At 46.2% G+C, this 22,220-nt stretch overlaps 1 protein-coding gene and 1 long non-coding RNA gene across 2 annotated transcripts in view; one reads left to right on the top strand and one right to left on the bottom strand.

The window, feature by feature from the left end:
• The window catches only part of rai1 (retinoic acid induced 1), a 55,407-nt gene that overhangs the window by 8,240 nt on the left and 24,947 nt on the right, over nucleotides 1-22,220 (top strand). The gene's annotated exons all lie outside the window — the stretch shown is intronic.
• LOC115386436 (uncharacterized) lies at nucleotides 470-18,006 on the bottom strand. Its single transcript, XR_003931302.1, has 3 exons — nucleotides 17,550-18,006; nucleotides 15,634-15,636; nucleotides 470-489 (listed from the first exon to the last, which is right to left on the bottom strand). It is a non-coding gene; the product is annotated as an uncharacterized LOC115386436 (long non-coding RNA).

Genomic DNA, 22,220 nt, shown 5'->3' with positions numbered 1-22,220 from the left:
AGTGAAGGCCCCTGAATAGCTAAAGCACCTGGGAAAGAAAAGAACAGTAATCAATCTCACACACACACATACACACGCACAAACACACACTCACACAGAAAAACACACAAAGCACAGCTGGGCTGCAAACACGTCATCTGTAACACTGCCATATAGCACTCAGTACTCTGTGCATGTGCATGCATGCATGTGTGTGCGTGCGTGCGTGCGTGCGTGAGTGCATGCATGCTTGTGTGCACGCATGTTTTTGAGGTGCCTCTTATGTTTGTGCCTGTATGCATGTGCATGGAAGCAAAATCAAGATCGAGTTTCAGTCCAGTCAACCATGTCTTTGAAAGGGAGAGAGAGAGAGCAAGAGAGAGCGAGACATACACACAGACACACACACATATATATATGCGAGTGCCTGAATTTTCATGCATACGCACTTTTGCCAGCGCATGCATGCACACTAATCTCTGCAGAAAACCACACACATTCACACAGAAACTCATGCAGGACCGCTCACTTTCACCTGCAGTCATGGGCAACGTAGCAATGCATACTAAAGAGGCCGGGATAGAAAAGGGGCAAGGAGCAAAGAGAGAGATGGATGAGACAAGTGAGAGATAGACTGAAGGATGGATGAATGAAGGGGGGAAGGCCAGTGACAGGGATTTGTACAGCCAGCGAGATCTGTAATGAGATCTTGGTGAGTCAGACAGGATGCTACTCACTCATCCTGGCTGGAAAACACACGAGCAAAGAGGAATGCATTAGAATGCATTAGCCTAGCTGGCTAATAACAAAATCTGTGTCAACGTTATTAGCATGAAGACACATCTCACACACTCTCACACATCGATCTTCCAGAAAAACAACTGGCCCAGTCATCCGGGTGGTGGAATTAGCGAAGGCTGGCAACAATTCACAGCTACCTAAGCAGTTTTTTCCCCCCCAGCATGAAATTAGAATGGGTTTGCGTTGACCCAGTGTTGCTTTTAGCGCGCTAGCTTGTATCAGAGAGTGAGTCACGAGCTTTGCTGGGAGAAGCCGGTGCACAAATTTAAACATCAGAGTAGTCAACAAACCGTGGGCTATCTCCATGGCCATATTTATTCATGTGGTTTGACGCCCACAAACACTCACTCACACGTGAAAAAAGTACCAAACGCGGATGCAAACTGAGGCGCCAAGTAAGTGCATCAGATGTATGTTTCAAGGACAAAACTGGCACAATTGGCTGTTTTTGTCGAGACGACGGTAAAAACAAAAATTTCATGTATTTTCTAACTCAGTACACTCAGTTGTGATGAAAACAATAAAGCATCACACTGCGGTGGTGTGTATGAATCTGCTGATGATATAAACCTTTAAAGGCAGTCTTTACTTCCAAGTGAAAAACGTTTACTGACAACAGCAGTGTTGTGCCATGTTTTTGCACCATTGTCAAAAATGTGTCATAGATCTCGATGGTGCATATGGCTTGATGTTTACCTTCACGCCTGCCGCTTTCAGAGTTGCCGTCTGATTGCACAGATAAGTCTAAAATATAAATTAGATGATATGCCTCACTGTGCAAAAGGGTGTGGCTTTGGGTTTCTGTCCCTTCCCTTTCAATCTGCGATCACAGAGAAAGTAAGAGGGTAAATGGAGAACAGTATAAGATCAGGTCTTATAAGTCAACAGCGATGGCAAAAAGGACACTTTATACAATACAACGTGCAACATGTGATCGACATTCCTCTAATAGTGAAGCTTTTTTAAGACAAGAGAAAAGTTGAGCTGTGCATTCTGATCCTCAGTCAAGTGAGTAAGTCACCAGAAGAAGTGTAACGTTCCTCCTCTTCAATGTGCCGTGATGTTGTGCATCACAGCTGATTGAAATGGGACGCCTTCTCATCCCTCAGCATGTCGCGACTCTCCCTCCCCCCTTTCATTTCTCTCAATCCCTGTTTTACCTCCAACTCTTCGACCGAAGGGCTGCATCTTTCAATACAGCAGTGTGCTTCGCAGCCCTCTCCTCCCCCCCTCCTCCTCCTCTTTTGAGTTATCCCCATCTTACTCCCTTTATCTTCTCCCTCAGAGCCTCCATCTTTCACTGTTCCCCTCTGCCTCTGCCTCTTCCGCTCCCCATCTCGCTCTCTCTCTCTCTCTCTCTCTCTCCCCCCCCCCAGCTCCCCTTTCTTTAACCTTTTGTGCTCTCGACTAATGCCCCTCTTCCTCCACTCATTTCATTTTCTCTCTCCTCCCCTGGTTGCCGTTCACAGACGTCTTTCCCTCGCGCACTGTGTCTCAGCTCTCGGTTTCAGTCTTTCCATCATTCTCCCCTCTGCTCTGTCAGCATCCTATACCACACCGCCTCCTCCCTCCTGCCCCCTTTCTCCTCTCCTCTCTCTTCCTCCCATCGTGCCTTCCGTTTTTTTTTTTTTTTTTTCCCCATCTTGAGCTCACATCTGCTCGTCTAACACCAATCGTCTCCCTTTTCAGCATGCTCCCCTCACCCCCATTACACTTCATTACTGGTTCTATCTTTTTTTTTTTTTTAATCTCTCTTCCCCTTCCCCACCCCTCTATCTCACTTTGGGGTATGACGCATGATTGCATATTCCTGTCTCATTCAAGGAGCCACATGCTCGCATGTAGATGCACATGCACACCTTTTCCTGTTAATGTATTCGGCGTGCATAATGTCATCGTCAAGGTTAACAGCTGAGGTGCAATGGTGAGAGGACCCGGGGATTGTGGGTACTGTAGGAAATACACTCAGGTAGGGCCAGTTTTACTGGGTAAGGGGTTTCTCTGCTCAGTCGTCGACAACATCTAAGTATTATGGGAGGAAAAGAATTAAACCATCAAATTGCTTAACACAAACATCACCTCGAAAATAACTGATAGTTCTTTATTCAAAAGGTAATTATTGTCATGAATGTTTGGAAGTGAAGGCAATCAAAGAATTTCATGCTTTTTTAGCGCCAGTCTTCTATCTTTGTCCCCTCGTTTATGTTCATTAATTTGAGGAGCTGCCATTGTTCCATGGTTAATTCATTGATATGCATGGCAGCAGCGTCCTCGTGCGCAGCGTGTGCAGAGTGTGTACGTTCAACATAGCAGGCCAACAGACGCAAAAAGCATGACAGGAAAATAACCTTCCCTCTCCCGTCTCTTCCGATGACGAGACGCCTCTCACTTCTCTTGCTCTCGCTCCCTCTATTTTTATCATCTTTACACCCCCCACTGCCTCAGTCTCTCTCTCTCTCTCTGTCTCTCTCTCTCTCGCTCTCTCTCTCTCTGTCTCTCACTCCTCTGGTCTCTCTGTCCTTGGGTGTCTGCAGCCAGCTGTGTCTTCGGGCCATTAGTGCCCCCCGCTTCCCCTCCATCCATTTTCCCCATCACTGATTCCTCCAACGGACCTTACCCCCTCCCCCAGCTCGCTCTCACTCCTCCCTCTCTTCTCCTCCTCCTCCTCCTCCACCTCCTGTCGCACTCCCTCTGTCCCTGTGACCACTGGGGCTCCATTGTCACAGCAACTGCTGATAATAGTCTCATCTTCAGTCCGGCGTTCTGTTACGCCACTGCACCAAAATCGAACGTCCGGACACATCTGTAAACATCCGCGCTCATTGACAAATATCACAGCACCTCGGCCCGATCAAATACATGTGGTGCACGCACCAGCAGACACGCATCAGTTTTTTTTTTTTTTTACACATCGAATCCTGCTGCCGCAACATGCGAACGCACCCGCATACGCCGCCAAATCCACACAGTCAGCATCCTGCCCTTTATGTTTATGTAAACATCTTGTTGTGCTGCTAGCCTCTCACGGCTGCCTCCTGCGATGAAAAGTTATTGCGCTGCATAATGTAGTGCCATTTACTTTCCGACACCCACCCTAACTCACTCATCATAATAAAACCGTGATTGATCCGCTCTCCAAGAGGCTTGCTGATGCTAAGATAGTCTTTGGCCTTCGAACGGGAAGCAGAGGGAGCTGGCTGCCTTTGAGAAACTGGGCCATGGGTATCGTGTCCGCCGGTGGATCTGTGTGGTCAGCAGAAGGGAGCTGGGCCAGGTCACTTATGAAGCAGAGGGATGAGTACTGTTTTCTTCTCCCATGCGTGTTTAAAAAGACAACTGCAGTTGTTTCGACTTATATATGTTGGATTTAAAGTAGGAGGACAGAATACAAGAGGCTCAAAAGTTCTTTATTTACATTTTTGATAACCTCGGAGCAGGTGTGATCTCCAGGCTGCCCACCAGGGGATCCTGACCGCAGATTGGGAAGCACTGGTTTTACATGACTCCAGTCAGTCGTTTTCAAGCTATTTGAATCAAATTAAATATCCGTTTGTAGCCATTGAATGAAATCAGTGAATAAGAAAATTCATTGATATGGTCATAAAAACCTGCAGTGGTCTCAGAGGCATCACATCGCAGCATGCAACGCCAGATTCAAGTGTTTTATTACTAATCCATTCAGTGAAGTACCTGCAAACTCAAGATGTTTCATAGCACTGTCTTGTTGTAGCCTGTTATATCATAGCAGCTAAATATAACCTGGATAACATTACTGTTTGGTTGTGGTCTAGATAACTTTGTTAAAAGCTTAGTTCTTGTGTTTTTCATTTAGTCCGCCGTTCTTCATTTCACATCTCAATCATTTCTTCTTAAAGTTAGTTGCAGTTGAGCGCTTGAGTGCATGTCTTTTACTACGCATGCTTGATGCATGGGAGTGCATGTGTGTGCACGGCGGGCATGTGTGTGCGTGGTGGGCGTGTGACGGAAGCGACGGGGAGTGTTCGATGTCTGTGAGTCTGACTGCTTCGACAGCTAAATGACAGCTGTCTCTGGTGTCTCTCTCACACACACACACACACACACACACACACACACACACACACACACACACACACACACACACACACACAAACACACACTCTCACACTGCTTTTAACCAGTCGAGGACAATAAAAATGGGTCGTCTATAAAAAGGGGGGGGGCATGAACACTCACACAGCACTATACATAAAATGTTCACCCATTGCATCATCTGCATCCACCTCTCCTGTCAGCTCATCCTCTCACCTCCACCCTCGACTCCATCCGTCCGCCGTCCGTCCATTACGCACCGCTCCTCCCTCCCTTCCCACCACTCTATTGATTGAGCCATTCAATTTCCGGCTGTAATTCAACTACGCTTTTGCACTTGAATATGTAAATGAGCCCATGGGGGTACGCGGGCGCTGGAGTTGTCATGGAAACCGCTCATCAAACACAGACGCATAGACACGCACTGTCCTGCACACACGACGGCCTCCGCTGGGGTTAGGAAGGAGAGACAAGGTGAAGCGTGTGTGTGTGTGTGTGTGTGTGTGTGTGCTGATTAGTGTTGTGCTCATGTGAAACTGAAACTTTGATGAGGATAAAATGACCTCACTGTACCCTTGTGTGTGTGTGTGTGTGTGTGTGTGTGTGTGTGTGTGTGTGTGTGTGTGTGTGTGTGTCCACTGTGTAGCCTCGTCTTCTTTGATGACTCGCTCCCTCAATTCCTTTGCCTCGCCTTCAATGCCCCCCCCCCCACACACACACACACACACACACACACACACACTTCTCCCCCGCTCTCTCCCCCTCTTTCATCCTCTGCCTTCTGTCCCCCTCTCTCTCTCCCCCGTTTCCTCCCTCCACCTCTCCTCTCCCTCCACGTTTGTGCAGCCCTCTAATCGCGCTGACAGCAGAGCGGTGCACAGTGCGGCTTCTGCCACCGCGCACGCACCGAGACACACACGGTACATAAACACATGCAGAATTAATATTTTCTCCATGTTTTCCCGTTTCCCACATGCCCACCGGTGAACGTCCTGCGGGACACGAACAAACGCAGCCAGACACTCACCCATCGCATCCTTTCATTTGGTCCTGTGTGTCACTAATGCGCTCCTCTCCCTCTGTGCCACTGTCTGTCCCTGTATGTTGCTCTGGGGACGTTTTTGGGTCACGAGGATGTCACACTAAGCGCCGTGTGTTTGTGTTTATGGGTGTGAGAGGGCAGGGAGAGTGTCTGTGTTCGCCGCATTATGTGTCTGCGTCTCTGCCTGCGTTCATACTGCGTGCTTGAAGTTAGGATCTGTGCATAAAAGACACTGCATAATACTTTAAAGACCCGGCGAACACCCACAGCCTTGGTTATTACTTATTAAATATTCAACATGGGAATTTAACTGACAGCACAAGTCAGCATCACCACTCCTGTCATCACATTTTGTTCAAATATAGCAAAACAGCGATTGGTTGCACTACATATGTGGCCTATATAAACCCTTGCACGCATCACATCAGTACAAACGTTTTCACGACTCTAGCAAAGCCTAAAAGCTGGACGCAACACTACGTGTGTCCAGCTTTTATGTTTTTCGAGACAAAGCCGTTTACGTATTTGAAGAGTTCTATGTTGATGATGGGGTTCAGGTTAAAGCACTCAGTCCGTAGTTGAGCTTCATCCTTCTCATGAACAAGGACATTTCAATTTGGCCCGGAATCGAAAAGGAAGCTTTTTCTCTCCCCTGCACAAAGAAACAAATCAGAAAATGTCCCCCATACTGGATTTGTTTAAACTCAATTTCGGGAGAAAGTGGAAGGCCTGCTAGAACTGCACTCTAAACTCTAACAAGTTGGCATTACTTAAAAAAATTGTGGAAACCGATTGCCTCAAAAAAATTAAGTAAATATAACTAATAGTCTTAGATTACATTTAATTTATATTCACTTGTTCTGTGTACTCAGAACCTTGTTGTATGTACTTAATTCTATTAAATTATTGTAACTTGAATTAAGAAAGTTATCTTAACTTATAAATATCAAGTAAAATCAACTCAGCTACACCAAGTTATTCTGACTTACATGAACAGTACTATTTACTTAGTAGAATCTAGGAAACCGATTGCCTTAAATAAATCAAGTAAGCCCAACAAAGGATAGTTAGTACACAAGGAACGATACTTTATTTTTTTTACCAAAGCAAATAAAAGCCATTGTATATTATGGTAAAAACACTGTTTTACAGGATTCAACAATTACAGCATGTCAAAACAAATACCCAGGAACCTGAGTGAAGTCTTCCACGGCATCACAGTCCTGTGGCCAATCAGAAAAGTAAGAACAAATTTACACAGAAATCCTGGCTTCCAATTGCACATATAGTATAAGCATAAACTTTTACAATACTTACGAAACAGACAGTGTAGAAGTCACTTCCATCATCCTTGAGGAAAATTGGGAGGCATCGGAACACGGCTGTCCTCATGGCAATGGCATCAGTGATCTGCCAATAGGTAACAAAGTTTTAAAAAAGCAGAATGTTTCTTTGACTGTGCGTGAGTGTCTCTGTAGATTAATGGGTTACAAAATTAAAAAGAGGGCCTACATTAGTGTGTGTGTATAACAGAAAATAAAATCAAAATAGCAATAAAGAATATACACAGAGCAGCAAAAAATACAAGGGGCATAGGAATACAAAAAGTACAAATGTACAGATGTACAGTAGAGAGCCCAGTGTGAGTGAGACAGTCAGCAAGTGAGTGAGTGACTGAATGAGTGAGTGAGTTAAAATGAGGGCCTATGGTGGTGTGTGTGAGCATGTGTTCAACTAATTTAAAAAAAAAAGATATTGCAAAATACTCACCCTCTGCTCAACCTGGGCAAGAATCTCTGAGAGTTGCTTGCCAACAAGCCCCTTTTTGGACCTGAAGATTTCAAGGGAGCGGGGTGTGCGACGATCCAAAGATTCACAGAAATCTTTCTACTCTGGTGAACTCAGCAAAAATCTTTGAGGATGAAACAGAACACAAACATTTTAAAGACAAGTGCAAAGAGAACTCCAACATTAAAAAACCTACATGGGGCAGGCATATTTGTATTTTTCTGAGTCACTTAAATATTTACCTGTTGTTTGTAAAGAAGATGTTGGAACGCTGGCCAGCTCTTTTCTACAGATGGCTGCTCTTCCATGATTTCTTTACGTCTTAATGAGAAGGTGCAGTTCATCAGGCGATTCACAGACCTTTTCATCATGCCATTTTCCAGGATCTGTTGAGAGATTTTCAAAAGGAAGGAAAAAAAACTCATTTATATGAAATACCAATGTTTATTTATATTACTTTCTAATTTAGAGAGGTTCTACAAGTTGCACATTCAAGTTCATTTCTTGTCACATAGTGGGGTGCAGCATGCAACATTTGGAGTGTCACTGGTGGACGCTGTGAAGCCAGAAACAGTCCCCCACACTGGAGCTCGATTTTATCATGGGTTGGAAACTGTGGCGTAGTCTGGTTTATTCCAGTGGGTATACTCTGAGCACCCCTCCCACCCCCCTACTCCTGCTTTATACACATTCACTAAAAATGGCACTTTTGGGCCTCAGACCACAGGTTGAGAATCGCTGCACCAGTAGATTGTATAATTCTTGGCAAATAAGTGATGCAGAATACCTGAGGATTAATTTATATTTATAATTTAGAAAGGACGTAAGAGTGAGTATAAACAGTGGCACAGAGCTGGACTGCTGCAGGATGTTAACTTTTCATTAAGCTGACTCCTGATTTTTAAATACTGGTGCTCACAAACAGTGCACATGCATGTTTACATGCACATGGGCTGCCTGCATATCACGTACACTACCCCACTGGTTAGAAAGATATCAAAACTTTCAAGAGTGAATGTATTAGCGTACGGAACAGCCGGTGTGGGCGCACTGCTGAAGGGATATTCGACCGGACTGTCACTCGGTGCTGGCTACATGTGCTGGTGTTGGTTCGAGAGGTGCTCACCTTACTCCTCCCCATTAATGTCCCTGCATGCATCTTAAATGTTATTTGCCTACTGTAGATGTGCTCACACACGACACACGGACACTCCGGTTTAAGTCTTCTTCTTTTGTTTCATTATTTTTGACGCTACTCCACTTGGTGCGAGTGCTGCCCCCACATGGCCGACTGAGAGGCTACATGCACGTCGGCAGGCTTTGTTTGGGACGGTTTGGTTACAGACACACCAAAGTAATGCATGAACTGAGCGTTCATATCAAACTGAAACCAATCCTAGTCTTATCATAGATGTAAATAGAAAAGGCTAAAAAATATAGCCATGACACAGCTTGTTAATATTAGCTAGACCTGCTTAGCTTTGGCTGATTTTAGCTAGCTAGTTAGCTAGTCTGTCAATTCATTTATTTTAACATGAAAAATTGGTCTGCCAAAATAATGTCAATAATAATGTCGTGGATGGCACAAGAGATGTATAGTGGACTTGAATAACTCACCTTGAGACGTAGAGAAATTCAGCGTCCTCCAACACCAGAGACAAGCTGCAGTGAACTCCCGCTCGGCTTTGCTGCGCATGTGCAGTCCTGAATGCAGTGTTTATTCACCGTGACAAAAAGTTTCCAGTCCAGCTTACACACATGAATTTAGTTGTAAACTTTTTTCAGGCTAAATTGGTTCCTTACTTATATTGATTGAGTTGAATCAACAGGTTTCTAAGATATGAGTAAAGTGCACAAATATAATTAAGTAAGAATAATTATTATGTTTTAGAGTGTGTATGTGTATGAGCACTTGTGCAATATATACACGGGCGTGCACATGTGTGTGCATGTGCGCTCGTATGTGTGCGTGTGTGTGTGTGTGTGTGTTCGTATGAACTGCTAGGCAAATGAGCTTGTCAGTATGCGGCGCAGGCCTCTCTCTGGTGGCAGGCAGATGACAGTGCAGTGATTGGGCTGATTTCACAGAGGACGTGAGGGGAAATCTGAAGGCTGCCTCAGGGCTCAGGTGCTTATCACCTCCCCGCACACACTCTCACACACACACACACACATTGGTTTGGATGCATACACACACACACACACACACACACACACACACACACACACACACACACACACACACACATATGCAACTTTCACAACTCTTTGAGATGCATGTGCACACACATGAAAAATCTACAGAAACAGAATTCATGTGGGTGGTGGTACACACATGAATTCACAAACAAACAGTCCACCTCTCTACTTATTACAAAGGTAATTAGTGAAATCTCACATGAGTTCGCTGCCCATACAATCTGTCAGTCTGTTTGACCACCCAATGTTTCACACACATTGTGTGTGTGTGTGTGTGTGTGTGTGTGTGTGTGTGTGTGTGTGTGTGTGTGTGTGTGTGTGTGTGTGTGTGTGTGTCTGAGAGCAAGAGAGAGAGAGACCAATAATTACAGCCCAGGGCGGCGGAGAAAGGGGAAATTAGAGTGACTGTGAGCGTCTGCATGCACTTCCGAAGACAATGGCACACAATTAATTAAAACACAAGAGGCACATACCAAGGAAAATAAAATCTATTATATTTTGAAAGTGGAGGGATTTTTGCATTTGTTGTCAATGAAGTGAACCTTTTTTTTTAATCCTTACATGTTTGGATCTCGTGATGGCCTCTCAAATATTCCCTAAAATCAAATTTTGAAGATTAATTTTTGAATGAATGGCTCAGGGATCCGCTGTTAACATGCCTGAAGAGATTTCTGTTCCATCCATGGATTCACCCTAAAATCCTTTTTTTTTTTTTTTTTTTATCGTGACCCCTCTTGACGGGATATCCTTCACTCCTGAAGCATCACTTGCATCTTTGACGTAAAGATTTATGACTCCATAGGTGATAAAAACTGCATACTTATAAAGTCTCTGTGAGGTTCAAATAAGTTTGCTGTGTATTGTTTTGGAATCTGCTTCCACATTAAATGAGGTCAACAGGAATGGCAAATATTTCTGTGGAGGCTGACATTTTTTTCACTTCAGAAACTCAAAGTAGTTGAAAATACTCGTTTAAATGTACGTTTAACAGAAGAGCTTTTAAAAATGGTGCTTTTAGTTTTAATCACACTATGGGTCACTGTTGTTTTTGCTGCAAATGACATGGAGAATAGTGGTCTTTACAGCTGTCATTATTGCCCTTCCTGCCAAGGTGGAGACACGTCTCGATGAACCACCAGTGGCGAGAATGCGAAGGCTTGCTGTATTTTAAGCATCTCTACCAGGGGAGTCCAACTTTTGAAGACCACACATAAAAATGTACGACCGGCAGAGCGCCAAACGTCATCAATCGCTCAGCGCTCTGCCGTGTGCCGGAGTGGTGAGCGGCGTGACGTTAAGAGGTGACTGAGTTCCGATCTGAAGCAGCGAGCCTGGTACGCGTGAGACAAGTGGAAACGCTATTGCATCCGGCCTCGCCACATGTGCTCGGATCACCCGAGATACATTTTAAAGCGGGGTGGAAACGGGGTCTATGATTAGCCTTTTTTTTTTTCCCCCTACAAAGCTAACTTGTTTCATACTTACCCAGTGTCAAGTCTCAGAAGTACAGTAAAGCCAAGTGCAAGTTTCATGTGTGGCCCATTTTGAATTAGCTCTCAAGAATTTTCTGCAGGCCGACGATAAATGAACCACGAGCTGCAGCTGGGCCGTGGCCCGTAGAGTTTGAAAACCTCTTTGGATGCAGTTTAAAGTCAGAGAAGGATGAAGTCTGACCATGATAAGTTCTGAAGTACTCGCGCTTTCCTTCTGAAGAGCAAATGCACAAGGTCAAAAACACAAATTTGTATCCTCAATGTAGCTTGACTCGAACTTCTCAAAATTTAGTTCAGTTTTGATCAGGCTGTGTGTTTACAGCATCATCTCCTGCTCTTGTTGCCTGCTGATGAAACATGGAACCAGTGAGCAGCAGGAACAATCTCACATGGCTTCATGCGATGCATTAATATTCGTTTGAAGTGGTTTCTGGTGCAGTGCAAGAACTGCTGCTGAGGTTGCAATAGTAACTAAAGTTATTAGCTCTCAGATTAATTGTAGCGCTGCTCTAAAATGGGTCCTTGCGATAATTCATATAGAATATTACGAAGTTAACAGGCGAACTTGGGATGCCGGTGACATTAAACATCACATTGCAGCCACCCCCAGTGTCACCTGAGTGATTTTAGTGCCAGAGCAGATTATATGCGACTGTATCTGATGACTGTGGTTGTTTTTCATTCAGCTCGATAAGTCATTCATCGGGGCAGACCGACGCAGCAGAGCAGTTTACTTCGACTCACAGAGGCGCTGCAATTTAAAATAAATTACCTGAGATGGTTTCACAATAGATTGAAATGGGAACTGTGAAAAAGACAGAGGGAAAAAAGGGACTGACAAATGACAAAAGATAAATTGAGGGTAAAAGGACTGTGAGAGGTTCAAGTCTTTGGTGTCACTCCACTTGGTAAAAAAAAAAGTGGTTCAATCGCTGCTGTCAGAGGGAAAGAGATGTTAGACAGCCTGCCCACTTCTCGTCGATCTGCCCGTCTGTGTGGCTGCCTCCATGTATGTCGCTCCACATATCAGGATGCTCCAGTGTCCATCTTGCCATCTGTTTATCTGTCTTCCCCCAATCTCATACATCTGTCTACAGCAGCCAGGACTGTAAATTAAACATCTAAGATGTTCTCCCGCTCGCTGTCCTTGACTCTTATCCCTTTGGTCTGTTCCTCTCGCCTTCCTTCTCTGTCTTATGTGTTCACTCAGCCCTCCCTGGCTCGCCCCCGACTGTATTTCTTCTTCTTCCTTTCATCTATGTCCTTCCCCTCTCTTCTCCCACGGCTAGATAGAGAGAGGGAAAGAGAGAGAGAGAGAGAGGAAGAGAGATGGTAATATAAGGGATGGCGCGAAGAGGCGGAGGATCGGGGTGGGTGGAGATCATAGAGGAGATGAGGCCGTGTGGTGCGGATGGATAGACAGATGCATTGATAAGGGCTGCCGACTCCACGGCACTCTTGCTGCATAGCCAATCGCTCCCCCCTCTCTGCCTCTCTCTTTCTTGCTCTCTCTCTCATCCCTCTTTTTCATTTCAAGACTAATGCTCCCGTAGCCTTCAAATGTCAGTTCAGTATGGCAACCTATTAGATGGTTAGCCGGAGTGGCTGACAGCTCTCTCCCTCTCTTCCTTTCTCCCTCGCCTTCATGTACATGTTGAGGACAGAATGAATGTCTGAGGCTCCAGCAGTCACTCAGAGTTGGCGAGAGAGAGACACGTGAGACAGACAGACAGTGAGGGAGCACTGCAGCAAAGGTCTCCCTCACATCTTTCAGAAAAGCCGTTCCCTTCACCGTTAATGTAAGTATGTGGAGTTGGTCTAGACATGGAGACGATTGTATTTAAAGCTCTGATAATCAATATTTCATATTCGCAAAAGATGATTGTCTCCTTGTATGTGAAGAGAATTAATTGTAGACAAGACTACCGATGAAGAAAATCTTTTGAGGCACATGGCGAGACTAACTGTCACCTCCTGAATCCTACGAGCATACCAGAAAGTTGAAATTAAAAAAAAAACAAACAAAAAAAACTGATGCTGATCAAAATAAGGCACATATTCTATGACTGGATTAAAAGCCAAGTTAAATACTTGATAACATTAAATCTCTACACGTATGTACCTGTATGACGGCTTGCATCAAATGGCAGTTTTCTCTCTTTAGACCTGGATTCAACTTCTTCATAGATCAACTTTGCTACTCTTGAGAATAATAATATCAGTAATTGAAAAAAAAAACCTAATCAAATAGTTCTTGAGATATTTCTATTTACCATTTTATGGACTTTTTTTTTTTGGGGAGAGGCGGGATGTTATTTTTTTTGCCAATATTTCAGTGCTCTTTCTACCTCTTTTCACCGCATTGTACTAAAAAGGAAAGAGTTTTTTGGTGAAGCAAAAATAGGGAGAGACAGAAATATATAAATAAACAGAGAGAGATAGAGGAAGAACGGCATGAAACAGAGGATTAGGGGCTTAGTTAGCCTGCATGAAATCCCCTTTTCCTCTCGCGTCCTACAAAGGGAAGAAGGCAATTGGCCACATTATACAAAAAGACAAGGCGAGGGAGGCGTTGGTGGGATGGAGGAGGATTGCAAAAAGGAAAAAAAAAAAAAAAAAAAAAAAAAAACTTGCTGAATACATGGTTGTTTTTTAGGTTTCCCTTACTCGGCTCCGCACGGCTGACGCCCCACCTGTGACGTCATGTTTATCAATACAGGAAGCAATTTTTTTCCTGCTTGCCTTGTTTGGGAAACGAGGACGGGGGAGCAGGGGAGGGAGGGAGGGAGGGAAAGGGGGTGATGTGGTGAGGCAGGGTAGGGTTGGGGGGGAAAAGTGACATTGGCCTTGAAACCTGCTATTGTCTTGCCTCCCGGACAGCCAGCCAACCAGGCGGCTCAGTCAGAGAGAGAGAGAGGGAGAGCGAGCGAGCGAGCGAGCGAGCGAGAGGGTGAGCAGGATGGAGAGAGAAAGTGAAAGGGAGAGACGGTTGCCATGGTTACTTCTTGGGAGATGTGAGCACACTTGTTTATCTGGAGGCTGAGGGAACGTGCACGGCGGGGCCCTCTCGCTGGGCAGATGTGTACGTGTGCACGCTGGTGTGCGCTTGTGTTTGTCAGCGTGTGTCTGCGGACGCGACTGGATGCACACGTGCAGACGCACCAGGACTCATAAACTGACCCTTCCACGTCCCCCTTTGTAAACAAACCTGTATGAGCGCACCGCACACAAACACACGCCCGCTTAATAGAAGCCCAGTTTACCTGCTCGGTATTATTGAGCCAAGCCGAGTGGACTGATGCAGGCTAATTGGCCTGGTGTGAGCAGAGCACCAGCAGCAGATAAGAGGAGGCAAAGAGAGAGAAGAGAGAGGAGGCAAGCTCAAACGAAAGGCAGCGAGCACTGTGTGATGGACAAGAAAAGAAGAAAGTGGATGATAAAAGGGTTGGACCGAACAAAGAGAGAAAGAACGAGTTGCAACGTAGAGGATGGGACATGAAGGAACAAAAGAACGGGAGGAAATTAAGATACGTGGAGAAGGTCTGGATTAAGAAGCAAAAATAGATGGCAGCGGCTAGACAACAGGAAGGAGATGTGTGAGGGGAATATGAGAGTCAGAGAGGGAAAATGTGACGTGGTGAGATGATTGGTGATCTGATGAGATCTGATGTGACGAGTGCAAGCGGAGGCGTGCTACAGTGCTCGCGGAGAGCTGCCCCGGCCCTATAGACTGCAAGCACTGTAGTATGTCAAAAGTCAGAGACACGAACTCACAAGGCTACAGGGGCATTACTCAAACAACGCATCCAGATATCTCCATAAGAATGCTGAAGACATAACCATGCTTGTGAAATTTTAGTTTTCTTCAACTTATTTGCACATATGCACAAAAGAAAGAGACACATGCGTGGTGTGAGGTTCTCATGGGGCTGCTGCGGACTAGCCATGTTACCTTTAGGTTGGTACGATGGGCTGAACACACATGGTGGTGTGGAGCCTGCCCATTACCGCAGACAGATGGACCTCTGAGGCACTGCATTAGCTTATGCTCCGTGTGCTGTTGGCTTCATTTGCACAGAGAAAACTTGTGTAGGTCTGAGTGTGTCCCTATTTATTCAATGCGAGGTGAACACCAGAGTCACCCTCCTTAAAATAACAAGCTAGCCTTGTTCCCTCAGGACAGCAGACAGCCATCCTGCAAACCGCCTGATCCTGAGCCGCCCTAGTTCACCGCTCGATCCATCTCCGTCTTCCTCTTACTGTCTCTCTCGCTCTCGCTCCCTTGTTGTGTCTTAGTCTCACTCTCCATGATTCACACAAAGAGTCAGTGGTGGCCTAATAAGCAGGGTTTCACTTCCCGGATTCCTGTTCCTGCCACACGTCTGGTATAACACTGCTTATGCACAGTACAACGTAGCCACACAACTGTGGCTGAAATGATCAAAAGCACTGACACAGAGCATTTTATAGATAAGACGCGCACACACACCCTAACAAGGCAGACACCTCCACCTCCGGCTAAGCTTCACGAGCTCTCCCCTGGATAACTGGCCTAAAAGAGGCAGCGGTCAGCAGCTTAAATCTATCCGGCGAGCTCTAATTTTTATCAGCCTCTGCACTTCAGCGGCAGAGCCCTCGGCTCTGTCTCATTGGCTGTGCAGGGGAGGCTGGGAGAGAATAGGCCTCGTTCACTCAATTAATAGCTCTCTGTGTGCGCGAAGCGAAGCTGAAATACACGCAGCGCCAAAACTGGAAAGAGTGGATAAATGAAAGCGGGAAATGGTTTTAAGGACTTAGCAGCCTTTAATTTGCCATCTAAAAGGGTTTTTTTTTTATTGCACATACAAATGATTGAAAACAAAAAGATGTTGCTCAGAAGATGGAGGAAAGAATACAAGGAGGACAAAATCTCATTATAGCCCGGATGAATGTGTGTTTGCGTCACATGTGTGAGTGTGTGAGAAAGCAAGCGTGTGAATTCTTCATATGCTTATCTTCTCTGATCTGTGTGTTTCTGGACTGACAAGTGCAGGTGTGTGTGTGTGTGTGTGTGTGTGTGTGTGTGTGTGTGTGTGTGTGTGTGTGTGTGTGTGTGTGTGTGCATGCTTTCAGACCTGCACGTATGTGCGCGCCTCTCGGCTGGTGCAGATATGAGCCAGGCAGGTCTGCAGGCTGCAGGGCTGTATGGAAATGAGGAGATATGCCGCTGAGAAGCAGGTGATGGAGGACAGAGGGGGAGGTGAGGTAAGAGGGGAGGGAACGAGGGGGGAAAGGAAGGAAGGGTGGAAAAAGAGAGGATAATGAGGACTCTGATGAGTGGGAAGAAGAGCCCTGAATAGAGATGTCTCAGAGATGGAACGAAGTAAAAAAAAAAAAAAAAAGAGAGAGAGAAGAGCAAGCGTGAAGACACAGCATGGAAAAGGGGTTATGAATGGACAGGGAAGTGGGAAACAGCTGCCACTAGTGGTGGCATGTGGAAATGAATAATTGATGAGGAAGGAAAAAAAAGGGGGAGGAGAGGAGATGAAAGGAGGATATGAAAGTGAACAACAGAGCGGAAGGGGTTTATTCTGAGGTGGAGGGAGAAAAGAGGTGCGCAAATAAAGCAATGGAAAAACAAGACAGATTGTAATGAAATGTGATTTCAACAAGACAAATGGACCACAGGAGACAACAAGGATGAGAGAGACTAAAGGAGGAGGGCAGGTAGAGCTTCAACTATTAAAAAGATGAGAGGATGAGAGGACTGGGCGGAGTGGTCACAGGCATTAAATGAGAAGGAAAAGGGAAAAAAGACGGCACGCTGGGGAGGCCGAGCTAAAGACGGAGCAATTTAGCCAAAACAAGAAGAAAAGAGGGAAAGAGCGTGAGCAGAGAGATAAAAACTGAAAACGGATGAGAAGGAAGAGGGAAGAGGGAGGAGGAGGAGGAGGAGGAGGAGGAGGAGGAGGAGGAGGAGGAGGAGGAGGAGGAGGCAGCTCAGGGGGGAGGCCAACACACTGATACAGAGAGAGCAGAGACGGAGACGCTGGCAGTGGCAGGACACGGGTGCAGGCGCGGAGACTGTGGCATGCAGCTCAAGTTGGCATGGGCTCTATCACTCAGTCTCAGGCCTGGGCGCCGGGCCCTCGGTGGCAGAGACACACACACACTGACGCGCGCACACACACACACACGCACGCACAAGCAGATCAAACACAAGGACATTCGCTCTTTGCCTAAGTCTCTTTAATACACACACACACACACACACACACACACACACACACACACACACACACACACACACACACACACACACACACACACACACACACACACAGCAGACAGAGAGGAAAAACATTGAGCTCAGACACAGCCTGATGCACGCACGCACTCAATTAGTCTCAGACACACACACGCACACACAAACACACACACACACACACACACACACACACACACAAAAGAAAAAGATGGATGGACGAGCGTGTGCATGAAGGTGTGCGCATGTGTGTGTCTAATTGTGCCAGCGCTGGCAGAGCAGAATGAGGGATGGTGTCTCAGAGCTGCTGCTGCCGCTAATAGCCGCTGACTAGAGGTGACAGGCGCTCTCTCTCTCTCTCTCTCTCTCTCTCTCTCTCTCTCTCTCTCTCTCTCTGCCTCGCTCTTCTCCCTCCTCTCTCGCTCACTTTTCCTCTTGTTTTCCATCCAATCAGCAGTCAGCACATCTGTCCTTCCCTCTCTTCCTCAACCCAATTCGGCACATCCTCTCCCCTTTGTTTCTCCCTTCCCCTTCTGCCTCTTCATAGCCCTCCTTTGCCCTTTTACCCTCGGCCCTCCCACCCCCTGCCTCTTACGCTTTCATCTCCACTCCTTACCCCCTGCCACCTTTCATCACTCTCTCCCTCTTTCAAAGCCCCTCCCCTCTCCCAAACTCTGTCCTCTCCACCGGGTCCTGATGATACACTTGAGATGACTCACACATGAATGATCACACACATGTGCACGTGGATACAAACAAATACGTACAAAGACTGTTGTTCGCAAAAGAAGCTGAGCGAGTATGTGTAGTTCGGGGAAACGCACATCCTGTTCATTCTGATCATATGTCAATATGTGTAGCAGGAAAGTTATCATTCCTGGTGCGCTGCAGCATTTCGGGCCTGAGTGGAAAGATCAAACAAAGACCAGAGGACAAATACACACAGGAACACACACTCACATGTGTCTGTTCTCCCCTCCTATCTCCTGCTGCTTTCTCATATCCCCGGCTTCTGCAGTTGCCTCACGTCTGGACTCTGTCCACAGAGAGACGAGAGACAAGAGAGCGCGCCGCTCTGTTTTCTATCTTCACCAGGTTATTAGACGCATGCAATTAGCAGGCTTGGGGAGGATAAATATGCCTGTTTGCGCTCGTGTGTGTGTGTGTGCGTCTGTGTGTGTGTGTGTATGTGTGTGCAAGGGGGCTGGAGTATTTGTGTGCAATCAGGGACAGATTGTACGGGATGCATCTGGCTTGGCCTGATGTGGAGATGGGGGTGGGGGGTGATGGAGATGGAGGTTGTTAATATTGTGGGGGCTGCTACACGTCTGTGTTTGTTAGTCCACTTCGGATGGTCGAGTTCTGAGCAATACGTGTAAATCCTAGTGAAGTCGTGTTTATCTGATTTTGTGCGTGCATGTGCTTGCGTGCGGTAATTTCTGTAGACCTCCGAGTGGAGATAAGAATCTTCAAGACATGGGGATGCATAAGAATGTTTTGCTGTATCCTTAGTGTTTCTGCACATACTTAATGAGCGTGTATGTGTGTGTGTGTGTGTGTGTGTGTGTGTGTGTGTGTGTGTGTGTGTGTGTGTGTGTGTGTGTGTGTGTGTACGGTTCCAGGGGAGGGGCCTGTCACGTCCTGTCCTTCCTAGAGGGAAAAAGCTGGCCCTGTAGGGCGTTCATAGGGGGCGGGGGGGCTTCACTTCACAGCCAATCCGTTTTGCTTTGCTGAGGCGACCATCCATCGCCACCACAGCAACAACACCGCGGTAACACCGCGCCGGGCTGCTGCAGGGGATGGATGGACGATGTGTACAAACTCTTTTGCTATATTTATCTATCAGTTTCCTCACCATCTCTTTGTTTTTGTTTTTGTTTTTTCTTTCCTTCTGTTTTCTCTGTTCTCACTTGGCCCATGTTGCATGCGATCTTTTACCAGTTATCTGCTCTCTCATTCCGCCTTGACTCTGTCTCTCTGCCTGATATTTCACGTTAATGGGGCCTTTGCAGGTGCTCTCCAAGGTGTGACCTAAAGGGCGCGAATAGAATTGAAAGAGAGGGCCGAAAAAAAAAGGAAAAAATAGGGAGAGAGAGAGGAGGAGAGAGAGGTTGTGGTTGCAGTTTCCTCGTGAAAGGGCTCTTTTTCATTTCTTTTCATCAGCAGCCGCCTGCCTGCATATCTTGCCTCTCCTCCTCTTTTTTTCTCACACACAAATCCCCTTTCTCTTTAGCTCATATGTATGCAAATAAGGCATCTTATGCAAATGAGACAGGTAGGGACAGGCAGTGGAGAGGGAGAAGAAATTGGCACGCGATCAAAGGAAGGGGCAAAAGAGAGGAGGGAAGGGGTGAAAAGAGGAAGTGATCACCTCTTCCAGGTCCCAATCAGTCACTGAGATTTCTGGCTTCCGTTTGCATTTCAATACAAAAGAGGAGCATACATTAAACACAGATGATGTAACACCGACGCACTGTTTTTGCGTCTGTGATTGTCAGCGAATTCTAATTGTCATCACTAGAAGTACGCCGGGTGTGATTTTCCAGGTCCGCCTGTCTCCCCCGTACAGTGATTAAAGCTGCTTCACCAGCAGACCAGACAAAACACATCAAATCAATGTATTTTTAGCTAAAGCAGTGCTGCCAAATCTCAAGAAACTTACATAATAAACATGATCATCACTGATATATATAGCCTGCAACTTTTGCACCTGTTACGCCTATGGTTTTGCACTTTAACTTATTCTCTCAATCGACTTATTCTATCAATTCTCAAGATTTCTTCTTAAAAATCATAAATGAGATGCTGGGGAAGGCAGCACCCCTCCCAAACCTGCTGCAGACACAGTAGATGTGGCCACTTTTCTTCCCTCCTCCTTCCTCCTCCTCCTCCTCCTCCCTCCATATGTATTTGTTTTCTCTTTCATTTTTCTGAGAAGGATAAACATCTTGGAAGGGATTTTTCCATCAGCCCATCTCTCTTTCAACCATCTGCCATTGCGAAAAACTCTGAATGCCTCAGTTCCTTCTTTTTGCTGGAAGATGAGGAGTCGTTTTTTTTTTGGGGAGGAGTAAAGCAGTCCAGCACATTTCCTGTGAAAATTTAACCCTGTTGCACACAGTGGAAACTGGAGCCAATCTCCTCAGTGTTTTGTTTATCATCAGTGTGCTAATGTCTCAAAATTAACATTTGGTAATGATTTATTGAGGTTAAACTGCCGCACTGGTTGTCAGGCTGCTTACGTGGATATACATTAGGAGGCCAGCAGTGCGTTGCCAGGGATACAGGGTAGGCATGGCACTAATTGGCTGTAGGGTGGTTGCTAGGTGATGGGTGGAGCTGAAACAGAGCTAGCCTAAATGGCACATAGCTGGAAGCTTGGTGTGTTCGGGATGCATACTGTGCCTCAATGTCGAACCACATCCAAACCTACCGAGTACCTATAGTCATCAGCGGTGAAACCGTGCCACCATCCTCCACTGTGCGCGAGTGTGTGTGTGTGTGTGTGTGTGTGTGTGTGTGTGTGTGTGTGTGTCCCTGCTGTGCAGTTTTTCTTTTGTGGGAGCCTTCTGCCCTGGGACTTGGAAAGAGGCAATGGCATCATTTGGTTTTCATGCTTCACTGGCAACGTGGGTGTATGTGTGTGGGAAAGTTGAATGTGTGTTTATACAGAGGCCTCTCCATAACCTTAATGGTAAACAGCACGCACGTATCGTGATCCAAATGCAGCTTCCCTAAAGATTTAAGAATATGTGCATGCAGCTGAGTGTGTCGCTTTATCTAGGTATGTGTGTGTGCATGTGTGTGCCAAAGCAGCAGTTTACAGGGTTGCCACTGCATCTGCTGTGACACTGTTGCAGAACTGAGCTCGTCCATGCAACTGCCATGACACTCATGCCGGCGTCTTATAAGCTTAATGCTAAAGACTTCTGCTACTTAGCCAAATACATGCATTTAATGGATAATTATAAACATTTAAATCTGCTGTCCCATAGTCAGACATGCTCCCCAGCACAAGATACAGTGCAAAGCTGACAGGACTAATCGCGCTGTCGCTGTTTCCATGTAGGTCACAAGAAGGCATTCAACTGCGTTAAACCAAACTGGGCAGAACTATACATTAAGGAATAAAGAAGAAAAAAAAACACATCCTGTCTGGCATATGAGGAGGCCATGCTCTTTCATTCTGTTGTGCTCCCAGTTTTTGTACCTCGGGTCTCATTTATTCTCCGGCCGTGTCTCATTTATTCATACTCTTTCCACAGAGCAGCATCCTTTCACACCCTCTAAGCCAGTCAGCTTCGTTTAGTCCCGGTGCCCCTTCATCCTGCAGGAGGGATGAAGTCATGCACCGCAGGCGGAGTGCGCATCCCTCGCTGTGCCCTCCCTGTGCCTGCCACTCAGTCACAAGCATATGGGCGCGTTGTTGTGCCAATGCCCCTCCCAGAACACCTGACTCTGTCTGGTCACGCCTGGCAGGCAGTACACACACACACACGCACACACACGCCAAGAGATCAGACAGACACACCTACACGTGCACTAAAAACCCACACCACCAACCTTGCATGACGGGCATATCCTTGATTGTCCCCTGATGTTC

Source organism: Salarias fasciatus, chromosome 4, assembly GCF_902148845.1.
Source record: "Salarias fasciatus chromosome 4, fSalaFa1.1, whole genome shotgun sequence".
NCBI classification, from domain to species: Eukaryota; Metazoa; Chordata; class Actinopteri; order Blenniiformes; family Blenniidae; genus Salarias; species Salarias fasciatus.
Note: the sequence above shows the minus strand (reverse complement) of the source record. Positions and strands in the feature narration are given on the sequence as shown.